The following is a 16,443-nucleotide window of genomic DNA, read 5'->3' as shown; positions in this document are numbered from 1 at the left end:
AAGGAAAGTCCGGAATCCTTAGAGTCCCATTTCGCTAGGGCGTCAGTTCTGCATCAGCCCAATGTGGATAAGCCCTTCATCTTGGAGGTCGATGCCTCTTCCATTGGTGCTAGAGCAGTCCTGTACCATAAGGATGCTCAAGGTCAGAAACATCCCTGTTTCTTTTTTCCAAGACCTTCTCACTGGCAGAGAGGAATTATTCCATTGGGGACAAGGATTTGTTGGCCACGAAATTGGCTTTTTCGGAGTGAAGACATCTTTTGTAGGGGGCTCGGCATCCTTTTAAGGTCTACATGGACCACAAGAACCTCCTCTATCTGCAAACCACCCAACGCCTGAATTCTCATCAGGCGAGGTGGTCTTTATTCTTCTCCAAGTTCAATTTTACCATCCATTTTTTGGCCGGAGAGAAGAATTTACGTGCCGATGCCCTGTCCCGTTCTGTGGTGTCATCTGAAGATGCTGATGAGCCTTGTCTTATAGTGCCTCCTGAGAGCATTCAGACAGTGGCACCGGTATCGCTAGAGCAGTTACCTCTGGGTAAGACCTATGTTCCACGTAATCTGCGGCCGGAAGTTCTCTTGAGGGCTCACACCTCAAAATTGAATGGCCATTTCGGCACTAAAAAGACCATCGAGCTTCTATAGAGGTCTTACTGGTGGCCTCGGATGGTGCAGAATATCAGGGAGTACGTGCAAGCTTTTGTCTTGTGGGCTAGGAATCGGTCTTCCAGGCAGAGACCCGCGGGGTTGCTTTATCCTTTGCCTGTAGCAGATAGGCCCTGGGAGATGGTTGGGATGGACTTCATAGTAGACCTGCCCAATTCTTACAACAATAAGGTCATCTGGGATTTCTCCAAGATGGTACACCTGGTTCCTCTTCTGCGTATACCATCCACCTGGGCTCTGGCGGCATTGTTCATCAAGCACATGTTCCGTCTTCATGGGATGCCTGATAAGGTTGTCAGTGACTGTAGTCCCCAGTTCACCTCTCGTTTCTGGAGGGAGCTTTGTTGCCTGCTCTGCATAGAGCTCAATTTTTCCTCTGTGTATCATCCTGAGACGAATGGTCTGGTAGAGAGGACCAACTAGACACTGGTCACTTATCTGTGGAACTTTGTGTCCACCAGGCATGACAACTGGCCATCCCTGCTGCCTTGGGCAGAGTTTGCTCTGAACAATTCTGTCGCTGATTCCACGGGGCAGACACCTTTTCTCCTGAACTACGGTCAGCATCCGCATGTCCCTGTGCCTATGCCTGTCTCGTCTTCCGACCCTAGGGTGGTGGACTGGGCAGTGCAGGCACGTGACATCTGGGATCGCGCACAGGATACAATTTGGGAGAGGATGAGGAGAGGATGAGGGCGTCCGCTGACAAGCATCATCGTCCCGCACCAGTCTTTGCTCCAGGTGAATTTGTGTGGCTGTCAACTCGTAACAACAAGCTGCGTGTAGAGTCCACTAAATTTGCTCCCTGCTCTCTATGTCTTTTCAAGGTCCTTGAAGAGGTGGATCCTGTATTATATCACCTGAGTCTTATGCCGCATTTGAACATCACGGACACTTTTCATGTGTCTCTTCTGAAACCCGTGTATATGGCCTGGTTTCCTGAGGGTATGTGCACACGTTGCGGATTCTACTGCGGATCTGCAGCGGATTTTGCCCTGCGGATCCGCAGCAGAATCTCCTGCGTTGTACAGTACCATTAAAGTCAATCTAAACGCTGCAGGTTCATTTCTTGCATTGAGTCAAGCATATACGCAGCAAAACCGCGGGTGTAAAAAAGATCTGCAGTTTTGCTGCGGATGAAACGCTGCAGATCGGGAGGAGGGAAGAGTGTGGGCAGAGTGTGGGCGGTGACTGTGTTTGTGTATAGTGTGTGGTTGGTGACTGTGTGCATGTATTTTGTGTGGGCTATGTGTGTGGGAGGAGGTCTGCGGGGCTGTGTGGGGGTTGCTGGGGGGGTCTGCAGGGGTTGCCGGGGCTGTGCAGGGTTGCCGGGGCTGTCCGGGGGGTCTGCGGGGGTTTCCGGGGCTGTTCGAGGGTCTGCGGGGGTTGCCGGGGCAGTGCAGGGTTGCCGGGGCTGTCCGGGGGGGTCTGCGGGGGTTGCCGGGGCTTTCCGGAGCTGTCCGGGGGGGTCTGCGGGGGTTGCCGGGACTGTGCAGGGTTGCTGGGGCTGTGGGTGGGTTGCCAGGGCTGTCCGGGGCTGTGCAGGGGTTGCTGGGGCTGTGCGGGGGTTGCCGGGGGGTCTGTATGCAGGGGCTGTGTCTGTATGCAGGCATCGTCTTGTAGTCCCATCGGGCTATGCCTGCTACACAGTGAGTGCAACACACTAAAGGATACAATGGGGGAAATCGGCCTTTAATCAGAAAATAATAAACCAAATGGTATGTATTAGGCCAGAGCCCCCACAGACTATATATTACTATTACAGGACAGTCACAAAAACTGAACAGAGCATAACACACAAATAATATTAATATAATAATCTTTATTTTTATATAGCGCTAACATATTCCACAGCGCTTTACAGTTTGCACACTTTATCATCACTGTCCCCAATGGGGCTCACAATCTAAATTCCCTATCAGTATGTCATACTGAGGAAACCCACACAAACACGGGGAGAACATACAAACTCCTTGCAGATGTTGTCCTTGGTGGGATTCGAACCCAGGACCCAAGCTAACCACTGAGCCACCGTGCTGCCCCAAAAACGATGACCATACGTCCTATATGAAAACTTGTATATTTATTGATTATAAAATTAAAAACAGAGTTTTTAAAAATTTTTGCAAAGCATCAGTGTTAACATATAATATTAAAATCAATGCATATAAGAAAAGGGGCAATACTATCCAATATGTAGGATCGCACAAATACAGTAATAGACAACATGCTGGACCAGTGAACAAACATACGTGTATAGTGTATATCTATCCGACATAAATAGTGTGTGGTAATTAATTATACAATAGTGATTCCTTTATCTCTTTGTGCAAATCATAATAAAACTATATATATATATAGATATATAGATATATATACACTCACTGGCCACTTTATTAGGTACACCTGTCCAACTGTGTGTTAAGACTTAATTTCTAATCAGCCAATCACATGGCGGCAACTCAGTGCATTTAGGCATGTAGACATGGTCAAGACAATCTCCTGCAGTTCAAACCGAGCATCAGTATGGGGAAGAAAGGTGATTTGAGTGCCTTTGAACGTGGCATGATTGTTGGTGCCAGAAGGGCTGGTCTGAGAATTTCAGAAACTGCTGATCTACTGGGATTTTCACGCACAACCATCTCTAGGGTTTACAGAGAATGGTCCGAAAAAGAAAAAAAATCCAGTGAGCGGCAGTTCTGTGGCCGGAAATGCCATGTTGATGCCAGAGGTCAGAGGAGAATGGGCAGACTGGTTCGAGCTGATAGAAAGGCAACAGTGACTCAAATTGCCACCCGTTACAACCAAGGTAGGCAGAAGAGCATCTCTGAACGCACAGTGCGTCGAACTTTGAGGCAGATGGGCTACAGCAGCAGAAGACCACACTGGGTACCACTCCTCTCAGCTAAGAACAGGAAACTGAGGCTAAAATTTGCACAAGCTCATCGAAATTGGACAGTAGAAGATAGGAAAAACGTTGCCTGGTCTGATGAGTCTCGATTTCTGCTGCGACATTCGGATGGTAGGGTCAGAATTTGGCGTAAACAACATGAAAGCATGGATCCATCCTGCCTTGTATCAACGGTTCAGGCTGGTGGTGGTGGTGTCATGGTGTGGGGAATTTTTTCTGGGCACTCTTTGGGCCCCTTGGTACCAATTGAGCATCGTTGCAACGCCACAGCCTACCTGAGTATTGTTGCTGACCATGTCCATCCCTTTATGACCACAATGTACCCAACATCTGATGGCTACTTTCAGCAGGATAATGCGCCATGTCATAAAGCTCGAATCATCTCAGATTGGTTTCTTGAACATGACAATGAGTTTACTGTACTCAAATGGCCTCCTCAGTCACCAGATCTCAATCCAATAGAGCATCTTTGGGATGTGGTGGAACGGGAGATTCGCATCAGGGATGTGCAGCCGACAAATCTGCGCCAACTGTGTGATGCCATCATGTCAATATGGTCCAAAATCTCTGAGGAATGCTTCCAGCACCTTGTTGAATCTCTGCCACGAAGAATTGAGGCAGTTCTGAAGGCAAAAGGGGGTCCAACCCCTTACTAGCATGGTGTACCTAATAAAGTGGCCAGTGAGTGTATGTGTGTGTGTGTGAAAAAGGGGAGGGGCGGCTATCCCAGGCGATCAGGAGCTTTACAGCCTGTAAGTTGCGATTTCATATATGAGTGATACTTTGAACTGTGTGTTGCGGGCTTTTACACTTGTCCTGATCCAGGATGTGTCTTACCTATATGTGTATATTCATTGATAGGTGTAGGTATCACAATTGGTAACCTTATATCATAAATTTGTATTGAGACACCTGCTGGTCGTTTATCACATTGCACTTTTTTGCACTTTAATTGCTTATTTCTTTTCACACACACACACATATATATATATATATATATATATATATATATATATAGTTTTATTATGATTTGCACAAACTCTGTTTTTAATTTTATAATCTATAAATATACAAGTTTTCATATAGGACGTATGGTCATATTTTTTGTGTGTTATGCTCTGTACAGACAGTGAGTAGCACATTAGCCAATGATGGGACAGTAGTAGTCCCATCATCTGGCTAATATGTTGAACGTAAAAAAGCATACAGAGCATACAACATATAGCATACAGAACATACATATGACATACAACACATAACGTAGAGTACATACTTACCAATCACCTAATCCACAAAGCCCTCGTCTCCTTTAATAACAATGAAATAATAAAACAACCTATACTTACCTTTCCACCATAATCCAGTTAATAAAGAGGGTCCCACGACGATCTCCGGTGTAGAACACTGATATCGGGTGATGTCAGTGCTCTACAGGGGCTCCAGCGATGAAATGACAGGCGGAGGTTATCCTTCGCTGTGTATCCCTCTGCCGCCGGGAAAGAGGTCCCGTAACCCTAACCCTAACCCTAATTCTCATGCAGCATTGCTGTAAAGTGAGAGCCTGAACTCAGGTAACCTCAGTGATGCACTGCAGGAGACATTGTCTCCTGTCAGTTCATCACTGGGAGGCCCTATAGAGCAATGACATCACCTGATGTCACTGTTCTATAGGGGAAATCGTCGTGGGACACTCGTTATTAATTGGACTGCGTCGATCAGGGAGTATACAGTTGGTTTATTTTTTTACTTTTTATTATAGGAGACCGAGGGTGTAGCTGGGATCTGGGCGTGCAATAAAATATGAAAACCGTGTTGTGTTTTATTTCATTGAAATACTTTAGTCTTATGTGTGTCTGCTTTTTTTAACCCTTTCAAACCATAAGATTAATAATGGATAGGTGTCTTATTGAAGCCTCTCCATTATTAACCGGGCTTAATGTCACCTTACAATAGCAAGGTGACATTAACCCCTTATTACCCCATTTCCCACGGCTACACTGGAGTGGGAAGAGAGGGGCTAAGTGCCAGAATTGGTGCGTCTTAGAGATGCACCATTTCTGGGGTGGCTGCGGGCTGGTATTTGTAGCCAAGGAGGGGCCAATATCCATGGCCCCTTCCTAGGTTATGAATATCGGTCCGCAGCTGTCTGCGTAGCCTTTCTGTCTATAAAATATAGGGGGACCCCGCGTCACTTTTTTTGGGGGGTCCCCCTATTGTAATAGCCAGTAAAGGCTATGCAGACAGCTGCAGGCTGATATTCATAGCCTGGGAAGGGGCCATGGGTATTACCCCCTTACCAGGCTACAAATATTGTCCCCCGACCGTCGGCTTTCCCCCTCTGGTGCAGAAAACTGTGCGGGAGCCCACGGCATTTTTTTTTTCAGCTTTTTTATTTTTAAAAGAAACTTATTGGTCATTAATAAACATGGATATGGATATATCTGTGGATATATCTATGGAAATATCTATAGAAATATCTATGGATATATCTATAGATATATCTATGGATAGATTTAGATAGATATACGGATAGATCTATCTATCTATCTATCTATCTATCCCATATCTCTCTATCTATCCCATATCTATTTATCTATCTATCTATTATCATCTGTCTATGAGTCTATCGGTGTGTGAAATGGAGTGTGAGTTGGACAAATGTAAAAGAGGAGTTTGGACAGAAATGACATCACAAATCTTTTTTTTTTGTTAAATAACATATCTTTATTTAGCTTACAAAAATGCAGACAAATCCACATGCAAAACCGCACCGAAAAAGTGCATAAAAAATGCAAGATAAAGATCCCCAACTCACATCAGGACTACAAGATCCCAGGTACTTTCACCTGCATTACATCTAATGTGGTGTACTTAATTATTTGTACTAAATGTCCAACTGGGGGTCTGTATGTGGGGGAGACAGGGCAAAAGCTTAGAACAAGGATGAATGCTCATCGTCACACAATAAGAGAAAAAAGAATGGATCTACCTGTGGCAAAACATTTCTGTATCCCTGATCACAGCAGCATGGATATGAAATTACTGGTATTGAAAGGTAACTTCACATCTCAGATAGAGAGACGAGTTTGGGAGTACAAATTTATGACGAACTTTGACACTCTCAGTGCTGGAATGAATGTGTCGCATGGATTTATGTCTTTTTACATCAATTAAGGAATTTCCTTTTAAAACCTTGCAGGGCAACACAGAACTAGACCCCAATCAGAGGACCATAAAACATCCAGACTCCTTATCTATGAACTGGTCCAATGTTTATATTTATGTTTCTCCCTCTCCCATATTGATAGTTCTGCTTCACGTCACTTGTCTTATCTATTGCATTTTTTCTAGGCTGTATTGTGCATAAATATGTGACTTCAGATTTTGTATTAGTCTAGCCTGATGAAGAGACCTGAGTAGTCTCGAAAGCTTGCAATGTATTACCATCTTTTCAGTTAGCCATTAAAAGGTATCAACTACTGAGGACTCTCAATCCTGAATATTTTTCTATCTACTGGCTAACACGGTACAAAGATATACATCTTTCCTGTAAAAAATGCACATGCTTTTTCTGCCAAGAGATGCGGATTTTGTGCTGAAAATTCCGCAGCAGAATCCCCAAAGTGTGCATATTGTGAGGTAGCGCTGTCATTCAGTTAGGGGATCCTCGCTAGGCAGCGAACAAAACACATCCGGCATCGGGTTTTCATAAACTCATAACAGTCCATGCAGTTTATTCAGAAGCATAAACCCATAGAAGCAACATAAAGTTCATATAACAGCATAGCGTCCATGACAGAGTTCAGCTCTGTAATCCCTGTGGTCACACAGGTTAAACATACACAGGCTTTCTAGCCTCAGCTATCTCACCCACTTCAGGGTCACTCGGTTCCTTTAGCATACTGCAGACGTCCATTCCCTCCAGGGAACTATCAGGCATGTGCAGCCATTAACACAGCGTTCACTTGCTGTCAGAAGGCAGCCCCATGTCACTCAGATGGGACCTTCCACACTGGACCAACCAGGACTCAGCATTCACCACCTGTGACCTACCCTGGCCACATTATATGGTTCATAGCCCCGCCCACCGGATCACAAGACTCTGACCTCATCACAAGTCCTTCAAGCATTTACACACTCTTTACAACAGTGTTCTTTAAACACACCCCCTGGGTGGGTTTGTAGGTAACTAGGCCCACCCATCTCCCTAGTTACCTGGAGACTTCTCCCTGACACACTGAAGCAACACCTCAGCAATATCATTGCTGATCAACACACACACACACAAGTCTCCATCTCAAGGCCACCCACCTTGAGATACATAACCATCCTTCAGGATTCTGCCACTCATCCTCTCTCTTGAGACATCCACACAGCGCCCCCTAGTGGACACAGTGGTTACTACACCACAATATATAGACCATACCAAAAAAAATGATGATTAAAAGGCCAAAAAGTTAGAAAAACTCACAATTTTATTATTTATAGAAAATATAAAATCCATATTGATAGGAAAATAAGGGGAAAGGGAATAGAAAAACACCCACTGGTGTGGTTGTACACATGCACATACAAAAGGGACGTACTCATCCAGGCGAGTGTGTATAGTAGTAATGCATCAGAGCTCAATGTTATTAGTATAGATACAATTCCGCCAATACAACATGTAAGCACCCATGCCAAATCATATATGTAAAGTCAGCTGGGATATGGTCGGTCATCAGCTGCTCAGGTGACGTGGCAGGTCTGGATTGGTCCACGAGCAAGGTCCTGTCTGATTGTACTTGAACAGGAACATATAAAAGGTTCCCTGGCATGCACGTTGGCGTGCTAAGATCATTTGTGTATGGTGTGTTGCTGGATACGTTAATACCCTGAGTGCATATGTGTTGCTACTAGCACTGCTAGTGTGTGTCTAAGCAAGCAGTGTAGGGTGGGAACACTCGCTTGGCTCAGCATCTGACACCAGGCGAGTGTCAGAGCGAGCACAACCACAAGACTAGACTTCCCTGGGGGGTAGCTATAGGGGCCCCCACTAGCGTCATTACTTACTGTACCCCTGTGAGGTCTAACAGGGTATACTTCCAAGTGCTTTGTTTTGTACCGCTCTGTGGAGCAACCGAGCAGGTATTTGCACTCTTTTCCACACGGAGTGACCTTTAACTCCATGTGTTTACGGAGCTTGCCATTGTTGTAGAGCTGCGGTTCCTCCATCACCGCACGGTGGACCCCGTGTTGCGATCGCACCTTCTCATAATTTATATTTGGTGCGATCTGCAAACCCTAAAGCTGGAGTCACACATAGCAATCTCGCTAGCGATATCGCTGCTGAGTCACAACTTTTGTGACGTAACAGCGATCTCACCAGCGAGATCGCTGTGTGTGACAGCGATCAGCGAGCGGCCCCCCTGCCGGTATCGCTGATCGCTGTAAGAAACCTCTGGACATTTTTTTGGTCGCTGGGCTCCCGCTGGCCAGCACGCATCGCTGCGTGTGACAGGCGGGAGTCCAGCGATCAGCTGTAAAAAATAGAATTAAAATAAAAAATATTGTTATTCTCACCTTCCGACGTCCTGCGCAGCCTTCCTCTCTCCACGCTCCGGTCCCAGTGATCCTTTGCACGAATGACCGCGAGACTTCGTGCTCCCGCGAGACCGTGCCGTCTCGCGGTCATTCTCGCAAAGGATTACTGGGACCGGAGCGTGGAGAGAGGAATGCTGCGTGGGACGTCGGAAAGTGAGAATAACAATATTTTTTATTTTAATTCTATTTTTTACAGGGATGGCAAGCGATGCCGGGCGCTCGGCATCGCTGTGCTGATCGCTGGTGAAGCTGTCTGTGTGACAGCTCACCAGCGATCACATAGCGACTTACCAGCGATCCTGACACCTTGATATCGGTGTCGGTATCTCTGGTAAGTCGCTATGTGTGACTCCATCTTAACAGTAAGTCTGGCTGTCTGGCTGTCTGTCTGAATGTAAATAAAAAGTAAATAAAAATGGTATCTGAAAAAGTCAACTTCTCTAAAGTAAAATGTTTGTGAAAAAAGTTAAATGTTCATTTTTTCCTTCCACATTCTAAAAATTCCCGTGATGTACCTCAAGGGTTAATAAACGTCTTGAATGTGGTTTTGAGCACCAGGATGTCTGAAGCACACCTAAAAGTGCGTCCCCTGTTCTAGACCCCTGTGTGTAAAGCAAATTGGAGAGTTGTGGACACTGCAGGGGAAATATCTGTGTGATGGTGAGACATGGTATGTGGATATCATTTTGTTTGTCTTAATATTTTACTGATTTTGGTTTTCTCTTGTAGGATGAGTTGTGTTAGTTGCTAATTCATGAATGGCTGTTCTTGCCATCTGATATCAGCCCTCACAGTATGGTATTGTTTGCTAATATGCTAATGACATATTGACCATACTTGTTGAAACAATGAGCCCCTGTGACCTCCCCCCCTTTTAAATTATCAGTGAGGTGAGACAGATCATGTGTTGAACTACGATGTGAACACAGGACCTCAAAGAGACAAAGAGTATATGGACTATGTAATCCTCTGTCTGCTGGATTGTTGGACTCTCATTTCCCAGGGCTTTTATCCTGTTACTGAACTGCATTCGGGTTCTGGACTATCATATCATTTGTGTGGTGGATTGTATATGGACATTTCGGTTTTTTGCTTAAATAAAGGTCTTTGGATTGTTCACTCTCTTTTCTTGCTCTATTGATTGTGTGATACCCGAGAAGGACCCCATGACAATCTGACCAGACACATCCACTGGCAAATAACCGCTGATCACTCAGGGTAAAATAAGCTGCCTCTCATTTAAATAGATATATGTCTTTAAAATGTTTAAGACTTGTTTTTTTTCATGAAATTTGAATTAGTTTTAAAATTATTATTTATTTATATAGCAACATTGATTCCATGGTGCTGTACATGAGAAGGGGTTACATCAAAATACAAATATCACTTACAGTAAACAAACTAATAATGACAGACTGGTACAGAGGGACCCTGCCCTTGCGGGCTTACATTCTACAGGATTATGGGGAAGGAGACAATAGGTCGGGTTTGCAGTAGCTCCGATGGTGTTGAGGTGGCCTTGTGTTCATTACAGGTTGTAAGCTTTTTTGAAGATATGGGTAAGCTTTTTTGAAGAGATGGGTTTTCTGGTTCCATCTGAAGGATTCAAATGTGGTGGATAACTGGACATGTGTAAAAGTGAACAACTGTGTAGGACAAAATATGGAGTCGTCTATTAATAAAAAGCATTCTGATAGATTGGTTCTGATGTCATCTACCATTTGTGGTTCATCTTTTCTGGATAGGTTATGCTCTTTCCAAGATAGGGGGTGACAGTCTTCAGATGGCTTCATTTTCAAGAAATATCTAAACTTTCCAGTCTAGAATTCTGCTCCCTGAGGGGGGGGGTATGAAATGGATCACACCAGCTTGGCTCTGGTACTCTCTTGGCTCTCTGTACTTAAATTGATTCCTATACTCAGCTGATGATTAAGTTACCACAAACACATTGGAAATTTAACTAAGAGCAAATGAAAACCATAAAATCGTAGCATACACAGTGGATTTTGAGGGTTAGGACAAAATATTTTATTCATGAAATGGGAACCATATAATTTCAGGATTGCTTCCTTTTAAAGAAAATAATTTTGTAAATAATATTTACAGACAATATACCCATATGCCTGTGCTAATAATGAGCCTAAACAAGCAAAGTAAATAGTAATCGACAATTTAAAATCTCTTTATGTGCAGCAACATTCACAAATACAAGCAACACTTCAGAGGGTTAACACTAGAGCTTATAAAAACTGTTTCATAAATGCAATTTACATGTAGCCATTCATTTCTGTATTTGCAGATGCAGGGGGAGAGGGAAGATTAGAATTTGCTGGGTGGATAGTTATCCAATGAACCCTGCCAGTGTATCCAGGGATGTTTGGAGTGCTAAAAAAAAGAAAAGTAAATAACATTACTAATGCCAAAGACAATGAGATACCATCACCTTCAAGGTTATACAATAGAGAAGTAAACAACTAAGCGTAATGAATGATTAATTTGCTTCATATTGCCCCATAATGATTATGAAATAAAATGCATGTGTGAAATAGAAAGTGCATCTACAATTATAATGAAATTTTAAAATAAAAAACTGTTGATTTTTCACTTTAACCCTGCTATTCTGTTCGTTTCCACTATACACTTGTACTGCTCCGGTCATTTTTGACCGGACCTATTAAAATGCTGTTTTAGCTACTTAAAAAAAAAAATTTTGAATACCTGTTGCATTATTATACCGTATGTGAACATGGTTGGTCATTATAAAAAAAAATAAGTAAAATACTCAATTTTTTTATTTATTTTGTGTTTATAAAGGTTACAAGGGCTTATTGAATTCTGCACAGAAATTACAAATTTGAACTTAACTAACTAACTAACTAAAACAACTACTACTACTACTACTATAACAACTATAACTAACTATAACTAAAATTAACTATAGTATAAAATGCGTGCAAACATTTTGAAAAAAAATAGTAAAAATAATTTAAAAAAATCATTTTTTTTAATTTATTTTTAGAGGAAAAGCAGGGTAAATAGCATACAGAGAAAAAAAATTGCACAGAACTGTACTGAAAGCCAATGCGTATGGTTTGTACTGAAAGCATGTTTAAATCTGCACCTAAAGCAACTGTTTACTTCATAAGCAATAGTAGATGCAATAAGTAGTCTCAAAAGAAATTATAACTCATTTGTTTTACTCAAAAAATGGCTGAAATTAGCATAAAATGCTATTCGGTCATTTTTGACCGGGACAGTACAAGTGTAAAAAAAAATGTGGCGCAAAAACTAAACCAAAAAAAAAAAAAGTACCCTTAGAAAGAACCCCTCAAATTAGGAAAATAGAAGTAACCACACGTTTCAGAACTGCATAATGAATTTTTTAAAAAATATCAAAGTTCAAAAACGTTCATTTTTGACCGAACAGAACAGCAGGGTTAAAAGGAAATTGTCATCAAGATTTTATACTTTGGTGATTAGTGTTGAGCATTCCGATACCGCAAGTATCGGGTATCGGCCGATACTTGCTGTATCGGAATTCCGATACCGACTTCCGATATTTTTTCAATATCGGAATTCGGCATCGGAATCGGAAGTTCAGTTGATTGACAGCCTGACGTCATCATGATGCGCGGTGTGTGCGCATCATGATGCGCCGTCATTTCGGGCCTTCCGGGGGTCTCTGCCGGCCTGCCGGGGGGCTGTGCCGGCCTGCCGGGGGGCTGTGTGGACTGCCCGGGGTCTGTACCGGCCTGCCGGGGGGCTGTGCCGGCCTGCCGGTGGTCTGTGCACCCTGTGGGGGTCTGTACCGGCCTGCCGGGGGGCTGTGCCGGCCTGCCGGTGGTCTGTGCACCCTGTGGGGGTCTGTACCGGCCTGCCGGGGGGCTGTGCCGGCCTGCCGGTGGTCTGTGCACCCTGTGGGGGTCTGTACCGGCCTGCCGGGGGGGCTGTGCCGGCCTGCCGGGGGGCTGTGCTGATGTCCGGGGGTCTGTGCAAGCATCGTCCGATGGGACTACAAGTCCCATCTGGCGATGCCTGCTACCATGACAGTGATTGACACATTAGCCAATGATGGGACAGTAGTAGTCCCATCATCCGGCTAATGTGTTAAATGTTAAAAAAAAAAAAATACTACATACATACTACATGCTACATACATACTACATGCTACATACATACTACATATATACTACATACATACTACATACATGCTACATACATGCTACATACATGCTGCATGCTACATACATACTACATACATACTACATACATGCTACATGCATGCTACATACATACATGCATGCTACATACATACTACATGCATGCTACATACATACTACATGCATGCTACATACATACTACATGCATGCTACATACATACCACATACATACTACATACATACTACATACTACATATATACTACATGCATGCTACATACATACTACATGCTACATACATACCACATACATGCTACATACATACTACATATATACTACATACATACTACATACTACATACATACTACATGCATACTACATACATACTACATGCATGCTACATACATACTACATGCATGCTACATACATACTACATGCATGCTACATACATACTACATACATACTACATACTACATATATACTACATGCATGCTACATACATACTACATGCTACATACATACCACATACATGCTACATACATACTACATATATACTACATACATACTACATACATACTACATGCATGCTACATACATACTACATGCTACATACATACCACATACATACTACATACATACTACATACATACTACATGCTACATACATACTACATATATACTACATGCATGCTACATACATACTACATGCTACATACATACCACATACATACTACATACATGCTACATACATACTACATATATACTACATGCATGCTACATACATACTACATACATACTACATGCTACATACATACCACATATATACTACATACATACAATACATACATAGACATACAGTACATATAACATAGAGTAACATACTTACCAATACTTGTCACATTGTTCCCCGAAGCCATTGTCTTTTCCGGAATAAATATTAACATAACAAACCACAAAAATACTCACCCACGATCCGAAGCAGTCCACGAGTGTGTCCCACGACGATCTTGGGTAGAGAACGGCAGCATCAGATGATGCTGCCGTTCTCTACGGGCTGCAGGAATCCAATGACGGAAGGTAGGTATCCTTCCGCACTGTATTCCTCCGCCACTTAAAAAAAAAAAAGTCCCTAGTCTCACTTTATGCCATTGCTGTGTGGGAATTTCCCACACAGCAATGGCATAAAGTGAGACTAGGGACTTTTTTTTTTTTTAAGTGGCGGAGGAATACAGTGCGGAAGGATACCTACCTTCCGTCATTGGATTCCTGCAGCCCGTAGAGAATGGCAGCATCAGCTGATGCTGCAGTTCTCTACCCAAGATCGTCGTGGGACACACTCGTGGACTGCTTCAGATCGTGGGTGAGTATTTTTGTGGTTTGTTATGTTAATATTTATTCCGGAAAAGACAATGGCTTCGGGGAACAATGTGACAAGTATTGGTAAGTATGTTACTCTATGTTATATGTACTGTATGTCTATGTATGTATTGTATGAATGTATTGTATGTATGTAGTATATATGTGGTATGTATGTAGCATGTAGTATGTATGTAGTATGTATGTAGCATGCATGTAGCATGCAGTATGTATGTAGCATGCATGTAGTATGTATGTAGCATGCATGTAGTATATATGTATGAATGTATGTAGCATGTAGTATGTATGTAGTATGTATGTGGTATGTATGTAGCATGTAGTATGTATGTAGTATGTATGTAGCATGCATGTAGTATGTATGTAGTATGTATGTAGTATATATGTAGTATGTATGTAGCATGTAGTATGTATGTAGCATGCATGTAGTATATATGTAGTATATATGTAGCATGTAGCATGTATGTAGTATGTATGTGGTATGTATGTAGCATGTAGTATGTATGTAGCATGCATGTAGTATATATGTAGTATGTATGTAGCATGTAGTATGTATGTAGTATGTATGTAGTATATATGTAGCATGTAGTATGTATGTAGCATGCATGTAGTATATATGTAGTATATATGTAGCATGTAGCATGTATGTAGTATGTATGTGGTATGTATGTAGCATGTAGTATGTATGTAGCATGCATGTAGTATATACGTAGTATGTATGTAGCATGTAGTATGTATGTAGCATGCATGTAGTATATATGTAGTATGTATGTAGCATGTAGTATGTATGTAGCATGCATGTAGTATATATGTAGTATGTATGTAGCATGTAGTATGTATGTAGCATGCATGTAGTATATATGTAGTATGTAGCATGTAGTATGTATGTAGCATGCATGTAGTATATATGTAGTATGTAGCATGTAGTATGTATGTAGCATGCATGTAGCATGTACTATGTATGTAGCATGCATGTAGTATATATGTGTTATGTATGTAGCATGTAGCATGCATGTAGCATGCATGTAGTATGTATGTAGTATGTATGTAGTATATATGTGGTATGTATGTAGCATGTAGTATGTATGTAGCATGTAGTATGTATGTAGCATGTAGAATGTATGTAGCATGCAGTATGTATGTAGCATGCATGTAGTATATATGTAGTATGTATGTAGTATGTATGTTGCATGTAGTATTTATGTAGTATGAATGTAGCATGTATGTAGCATGTATGTAGTATGTAGTATGAATGTAGCATGTATGTAGTATGCATGTTGTATGTATGTAGCATGTAATTTTTTTTTTTTTTTTTTTTTACATTCAACACATTAGCCGGATGATAGGACTATTACTGTCCCATCATTGGCTAATGTGTCAATCACTGTCATGGTAGCAGGCATCGCCCGATGGGACTTGTAGTCCCATCGGACGATGCCTGCACAGACCCCCGAAGCCTGCACAGCCCCCCGGCAGGCCGGCACAGCCCCCCGGCAGGCCGGCACAGCCCCCCGGAGCCTGCACAGACCACCGGCAGGCCGGCACAGCCCCCCGGCAGGCCGGCACAGCCCACCGGAGCCTGCACAGCCCCCCGGCAGGCCGGCACAGCCCCCCGGCAGGCCGGCACAGCCCACCGGAGCCTGCACAGCCCCCCGGCAGGCCGGCACAGCCCCCCGGCAGGCCGGCACAGCCCACCGGAGCCTGCACAGACCACCGGCAGGCCGGCACAGCCCCCCGGCAGGCCGGCACA

This window comes from Dendrobates tinctorius, unplaced genomic scaffold (genome assembly GCF_039654945.1).
Source record: "Dendrobates tinctorius isolate UK_male_01 unplaced genomic scaffold, ASM3965494v1 ptg000162l, whole genome shotgun sequence".
Lineage (NCBI taxonomy): Eukaryota > Metazoa > Chordata > Amphibia > Anura > Dendrobatidae > Dendrobates > Dendrobates tinctorius.
This window is presented reverse-complemented; position numbering follows the sequence as displayed.